The sequence below is a fragment of the Zingiber officinale genome, chromosome 7A (assembly GCF_018446385.1).
Source record: "Zingiber officinale cultivar Zhangliang chromosome 7A, Zo_v1.1, whole genome shotgun sequence".
In the NCBI taxonomy this organism is placed as follows: Eukaryota; Viridiplantae; Streptophyta; class Magnoliopsida; order Zingiberales; family Zingiberaceae; genus Zingiber; species Zingiber officinale.
Window position 1 is genome coordinate 28,759,807 of NC_055998.1, and position 7,983 is coordinate 28,767,789.

Sequence of the window (7,983 nt, forward strand, 5' to 3'; positions counted from 1 at the left end):
TCTGCTCGGTTATTTTGGCCAGTGGCTCGGCTTCCACCCATTTTGAAAAATAATCAACAACCACCAGCAGGAATTTTCTCTGACCGGTTGCCATAGGAAAAGGACCGACTATGTCCATTCCCCACTGGTCGAATGGGCATGCCACAGTGGACACTTTCATCTTGGAGGTTGGTCGGTGAGTCAGATTACTGCATTTTTGGCAAGACAAGCAAGTAGCTACTGCCTTGCTCGCATCTCTCTGGAGTGTTGGCCAAAAATACCCTACTAGGATAATTTTCTTCGCTAGCGATCGTCCGCCTAGATGTCCTCCGCAGGAGCCCTGATGTACTTCTTAAAGGATGTATTCGGCGTCCTCAGTACCCACACACTTGAGCAGAGGGCATGAGAAGGCTTTTTTATACAATTACTCGCCAACCATAGTGAACCGAGCGACTCTCCTTCTTGAAATTCGCTTGGCTTCGCGACCTCCTGGTAAGGTTCCAGATTGGAGGAACCTAATGATGGGTGCCCTCCAGTCTTCCGGAAGCGGTATTTCTACTGACCGATCAACGTGCGCCACTAGGGAGACCTGCTCGATGGGACAACTGGCGACGATCGGCGTCACCGCGCTAGCCAGCTTCGCCAGTTCATCCACTGCTTGGTTCTCCGATCGTGGTATTTTGTGAATAACGACCTCTTGGAAATTCACCCTAAGCTTTTCAAAGGTGTCCGCATATAATCTGAGCCGAGCGCTATTGATTTCGAACGTTCCATTTAGCTGTTGGGCTGCCAACTGTGAATCCGAATGTAAGAGTACCCAGGTGGCCCTGACTTACCGAGCGGCTTGAAGGCCAGCTATGAGAGCTTCGTATTCAGCTCCGTTGTTGGTGGCTCGGTAGTCCAATCGAATGGATAGATGCATTCGGTCTTCTTTCGGGGATATAAGCAGGATACCTACTCCACTACCCGGTCGGGTGGACGAGCCGTCAACGTATACCCTCCATGGGGATTCTGGCTCAGGGTCTGGTACTTCTGTAATGAAATCTGCCAACGCCTGTGCTTTGATAGCCGACCGGGGTCGGTATTGTATGTCGAACTCACTGATCTCAGTGGTCCATTTGATTAACCGGCCAGACGCTTCAGGGTTGAGCAGGACCTGACCCAAGGCACTATTAGTCATCACGATAATGGGGTGAGCCAAGAAATAGGGCCAAAGCCTCCGGGCAGCGAGGACCAGAGCGTAAGCAAGCTTCTCGAGACCTGTATAGCGTGACTCAGCGTCTTTCAATATGTGGCTTAAAAAATACACCGGTTGTTGATTCCCCCCTTTCTCAGTGATTAACGCTGAACCGATGGCATGCTCGGTGGACAATAAATAAATTAAAAGCGACTCCCCCACAGTTGGCTTGGCTAGGATGGGCAAGGAGCTGAGATATTGCTTGAGTTCTTCGAATGCCCTGTCACATTTGCCATCCCACATGAACTTGGTCGCTCACCTTAAAATCTTGAAAAATGTAGGCTCCAGTCAGCTGATTTTGATATGAACCTTGATAGAGCCGTGATTCTCCCAGTCAGCCTTTGTACCTCCTTCAGGTTGCGGGGCGGTGCCATTTCTTGGAGAGCTCTTACTTTACTCGAGTTCGCTTCGATTCCCCGCTCAGTGACTATGTATCCCAGAAACCGTCCACCTTTAGCGCCGAACAGGCACTTGGCTGGGTTTAGCTTGATCCCGTACTTTCGCAGCGTTCGACACGTTTCTTCCACATGTGCACACAAGTCGACAGATCGGAGTGACTTAATGAGTATGTCGTCGACATATACCTCCAAATTCCGTCTGATCTGCTTCCGGAACACCTTGTTCATCATTCTCTGATAGGTGGTGCCTGCGTTCTTTAATCCGAAAGGCATGCCCTTATAACAGTACGTCCCGTCGGCCGTGACGAAATTGACTTTCTCCTGGTCTTCGCGCGCGAGTGGCACCTGATGATAGCATCGATAGGCATCAAGTATGCAAATCAGCTCGCATCTGGCCATCGAGTCCACCATCTGGTCTATCCTGGGTAGCGGGTAGGAGTCCTTGGGACAGGCCTTGTTTAAATCCCTGAAATCGATGCACACCCGCCATTTATTACCTGGCTTGGAAACCAGCACTACGTTGGCGAGCCAGGTCAGAAACTGAATTTCCTTGATGTGTCCGGCCTCCAGTAGCTTCTCTACCTCAGCCTAGATAATCAAATCTTACTCAGCGCTAAAGTCACGCTTCCTTTGCTTGACCGGTCGGGCGTCTGGCCGAATGTGTAGTTCATGCAACGCCACACTTGGATCGACGCCAGGCAGTTCGTGCGTCAACTAGGCAAACACATCGTGGTTCTTTTGAAGGCAGGCGACCAGCTTCTCTTTTTGCGGGCCGGTCAGATCGGAGGCTATGAAGGTGGTAGCCTCCGATCGACTCGGATGTATCTGTACCTCCTCCTTGTTGTCGTATACCAGCAGGGGTGGCTTCTCTCTGATTGCGTTTACTTCCAATCGTGGGCACTTCTTGGCAGCTTTAGCGTCCGCCTTGACCATCTCCACATAACACCGCCGGGCTGCCACCTGGTCCCCTCGCACTTCGCCTACCAGATTCCCCACCGGGGTCGGCCCAATATCACGTTGTACGCCGAGGGCGCATCTACCACGATGAAGTTCGTGGTGCGCATCCTAATCAGGGGCTCTTCTCCGAGCGAGACGGCCAATCTTGTCTAACCGATTGGCGAAACTTCATTGTCAGTGAAGCCGTACAATGGTGTTGCCATGGGCAGGAGCTCAACCCTATCAATCTGCAATAAATCGAATGCTTGTTTAAAAATAATGTTTACCGAACTTCCTGTGTCGATGAAAGTCCGGCGGATGGTGTAGTTTGCAATCACCGCCTTGATGATCAGCGCGTCATCATGAGGGATTTCGACCCCCTCCAAGTCCTTAGGGCCGAAGCTGATCTCGGGCCCCTCTGCTTTCTCCTTGCTGCATCCTACAGCGTAGATGGTCAGCTGCCGCGCGTGGCCCTTCCGGGCTCGGTTGGAATCTCCCCCGGTCGGGCCACTCGAGATCATCCCAATTTCTCCACGGGAAGCGTTCCTCCTGTTCTCCTCTTCTCGTGCTGAATGTCTGTTCTGATCGGCTGAGGCGCAAGCAGGGCTTCTTTCTAGGGGACGATGCTCCCGTGGCTCCTGAGCCCTTCGACTCTCGACTTTTCGGTCGATTCGGAGCTCGGGATGCCGATCCAGTGTGGGCAACCGACGTCTATACTCCTTGGGCACGGGCCGATGCACATTAGGGTCGCCTCGGTACTCCCACGTGTTGTGCGTCCCTGATTGATGGAACTTACAGAACATCGGGGTCCACTTTTTGCCCTTCTTGAGTTGGGCGACCTCCATATGGACTGCATGCGCTCTCGGCTCGGGATACGGTTGCGACCCAGCGGCCCTGGGACCGGTCGGAGGCTGGTGGTTGCTTGGTCTCCTCCGATCGGACGCCTGTTGAGGGTCGGTTGGCGCCTCTTTCATTTGGGCTGCTTGTGCCTCTTCTACATTGATGTATTCCGTGACCTTCCTTTGAAGATGAGCGAAATTCCTCGGGGGCCTACAAATGAGGGATCGGAAAAACTCACCTTCCACGAGCCCTTGAGTGAAAGCATTTACCAGTACTTCTGATGAGACTGCTGGTATGTCCATTACCATCTGGTTAAATCGCTGGATGTACGCCCTGAGTGCTTCTCGAGGACCTTGCTTTAGTGAAAACAAGTTGACGCTCATTTTCTGATGCCGGCGGCTACTCGCGAAGTGGTGCAGGAAAGCGGCCCGGAAATCCTTGAAGCTACGTATGGACCTGGTCGGTAATCGGGTGAACCACCGTTGAACCGGTCCCGAAAGTGTTGTCAGGAATACCCTGCACTTCACTCCATCGGTGTATTGGTGGAGAGTGGACGCGTTGTCGAACTTGGCCAAGTGATCATCTGGATCGGTGCTCCCATTGTATTCCCCAATCGCCAATAGGGTGTAATGGCGAGGTAAGGGGTCCTCCATGATTCCTTGCGAGAACTGCCCGTTGATCCGTTCGGGCGAATCCCCATCTCGCGGCGCTTTTCCCTTCCTTGCATCCCTCTCAGGCGCCTCATCTGACGAGGAACCTCAGTCTCGTCGGGCTCCGCCTTCTTCCTCTGAGGGTGTCCTAAACAATGCTCGGTGAAACGGGATTGGTGCGTTTGGTGCTGGTCCAGTCGTCTCTGATCTTTTGCCTTCGACTGGCTGGACTATAGGTTCAGCCCTGCGACCAGGATCTCCGGGCTAGCCGGACCCTGAGATGGCTGGCTCTTGTGCTGGCCGCTCGGCTAGCATTCTCTGTTGCTGTTCCATTGCTTTTGCTATTCCGGCTTGGATTAACCTTTCCAACTCTTCTGTCATCAGCGTTACGGTTGTTGATCGTCCGACGTCTTCCATCCTCTGCTTCTGGGTTCAGGTTGACTTCTCACAAATAGCTCCAATTTGATCCTGCCCTGAAGTGAAGTGAATGGCCACTTGGAAATAACACTGAAGTAGATCTCCGCTGCGAGGAAGGTTCTCCGCTCCTGTGATCAAAAGTCCATAGTGCCAAGCCGGGAGAGGGTTCCGGCGACGACCCTCCGACGCTCAAGTCACACACCAGCAAGTGGAGAATAGAGAAAGCAAAAGAGAAGTGAATAATGGCTCTAGAGAGTCCCTGCGCGTACCTCCGCGGGTGGCCACTCCTCTTCTTATATAGAGCTTCGGCGGGTTGACTACACACTTCCCGAGTGGACGCGACTTCCTAAGCTTTCCTCAATAGTTAATATCGGGAAAGGATCCCTGACACCTTACCATAACTGGGCGGACGCATCTCTGCCAAGATGGCGCAATCTTCTTCCGTACGATTTCCTGTCCATTCACGTCGTCAACCGGTGACATTGACTCCCAAAAGGATGTTAAGACATATTTCCCTTCTTAAGTGTCAGCCGCTAATCTGATGACATTTCCCTTGGTCTATCCGGCCGACCAACTCTTTGGCCTTCTACGGGTATATCTTTTCCGATTGGCTTGAGTATCCCTTTCCTCAGCCCGTCTTAGATTCAGCCCGCCTTCTTTGAACTCTTTAGGCTGATCGGGTTGTGGGCTCGGCCTCACTGCCACAAACTCCTTCTGCCGTTCGGCCTATGGGGACTTCGGCTCGGCTAGTCTCTTAGCTGACCGCTCTTTGACTTTGACGACCATCTGAACGTTGACCCTCCTCGGCAGTGGGCCCTCCTAGGTCATCACCGGATCACCCAACTTGTGATTTAATGGCTTTGACACTTTCGATATGACTTTCCCACCTCGTGGTACACAATGACTTAAGTGTCAAATTATACAAACAATCAAGTAAAATACTCCAACGTTTTGTAGAATTGGAGAACACTGTATACATGCATTGACATGCTCCAAAAAAAGATTTTGCTTTAACACAAGATTTTGCCATATCACAAATCACCAAATTAAAACAATGACTACCACATGGCATGTAAAAGGCTCTCGGATTCATATCAAATAGTCTTTTCTGAACGCCTTGGTGTTTTCCTTTCATATTAGAACCATTATCATAACCTTGTCCTCTAATATTATCAATATCAAGGTCAAGAGAGTGTAATGCATCACACAATTCATTGAAAAGACTCAATCCACTCGTATTTCCAACATTTAGAAATTCTATAAAGTACTCCTCAATTTTTACAGGAATACATGACACATCAACACACCGTAATATTAAAGTCATTTTTTCCTTGTGGCTTGCATCAGGAGTACAATCAAGTATCACCGAATAATACTTTGCTTTCTTGACCTTTTCAATGATTACACTTTTCACTTTTAATGACATATTTGTTATCAACTCATTTTTGAATTTTATGACTGAGGTAATGATGATGAATTTCTTTTTCTTTAATGAGCTGAAGATGTTCTTGCATTATAGGATCAAACTCGGCAATCATCTTAATCAAACCCAAGAAATTACCTTTTGAACCATCTTCCAAGTTTTTATTCTTCCCACGGAATGTCATGATATTTTTAGCCAAACATTTTACCACTGCTACAATTCTTGTCAAAACCCCTCTCCAACGGTTGTTTCATTTTTAATCTGTGCCTGTAGTTTTTTGTCAATTGTTTCATTTTTCCTCAATCTCACCTGTAACTCCATCATGGTTCTTAAATTAGCAAGATGTTCACGACATTGCTCGTGTTCTCTAAGTTTCTCACTTAAATGTTTCCAATCTCTAGATCCCTCTTTTGCTAATTGACTTCGTGATTGCAGTGTTTTGAAAAGTTTACAATAGAAACAAATTACTTTATCTAACTCTTTTGAATAAACTAGCCATTTTCTTCCATGATTTGTTTTGTTTGAAAGCACTCTATTATAATGCTATGAGGAAAAATGTCTATCAAATTCATCATGAGGGTATTCAAAATTAACTTCTTTAATTGAGCTTTTTTCAATGAGTAAATCCCTCATTTTGTATCAAGGTCATCCCAAACTCTTGGTTCAAATATATTTAGAGAAAGATCTATGTTTCCATCTTTCTCATTATTATTTTTGTCTTGATCCATATCTTTAGTATTTGCAACATAAACATCTTCTATTTGTTCTTCAGAATGATTTGCTTGTGTGCTCTGACTATTTAAATCATTAATCAAATTTTCTTGCTCTGTTTTTGTTTCCTTTAAAATAAATTTATCCATAGAAACTTTTATTGATTGAGTCATCTTCTCTTTTATTGCTTTTTTTTTTCCTTTAGCGGTTCCAGAGGAGTATTTTTTAGGCATCGTTTTTCTTTAAGTTCTGGTACATTGAGTACAAACACAATAAGATAAAAGTGATAATTTAATTTCTGATATAACATAGAAACAAAAAAATAAAATAAATTATGTTTTGCTAAGGAATTTTAACACAAATAAAACTTAAAAGCAAGAGTAATCATGCAATTTCTAAAAATAACTAATAGAAAAAAGCATGTACGAAGCTATAACACAAATTATCATTCATAGAGAATTGAAATATGCAATACAAATAATACAATCTGATCGAAAATAATAAAACTGTGTTATCTGCTGATATAGCACAGATCCAAAACAATAGAAAAAACAATAGTAACCATACAACATATATTGATGATAACAAACAAAAAGGCTATTGGAGATGAAGAATAAGACAGTAAAATCCACTATACCTTCCTTGTTACAGATCCCTTGACAATTTCAATCAAGTTGTACATTTTCGACCAAGATGATCAATATTAAATACTTTTGGGGTCCAATTTTACCTGAACCAATATCCAAATCAAATAAATAGGAAATGATGATGATCAAAGCAAGCAATACAACTTCAAAGTTCAAAGATTGTAACTTCCCCAATTACTATAAATAGTTCGGTCACAGTAACTAAATTTTTAACAAATAAACAACACTTACAAGGGAGATACCCTTCGACTCCGGAGGCACGGCTAAAAAGAAGTTAACTTCTAGTGATCCTTCACTGCATACAGCTTGTCTTCTTCGGTGAGGAGATAGTTGCCCTTCTACAGGAAAACACAGTAAAACTAAGAAATCACTCCCAAAAAAATTTGGTGGATGAGGATCAAATGTTAGAACTTAGAAGACCTACGCGGCAAAAGGTGTCAAGTCGACGTGATGACTTCACGCGTCGCGACGACGACGAGGGAGGCATGGGTTCATACCTTCGTCATTGCAAGTGAGAGGCTGAGAGCGGCTCAAGGGAGGGCACGGCGAGGGACGATCCGACGATGTCGTCGTGCCGTCACGGGGAGCTTCGGAGTTCGGTAGTGATGACGATGAGGGAGGGTGTGACAAGAGGGAGGGCGCGACAAGAGGGAGGGTGACTGAGCGAGAGAGGGCTAGGGAGAGAGGAAGGACGAGAGAGCTAGCGAGGGAGGGTGAGTTCGCTTCGGCAAGGAGGGAGAGGGCT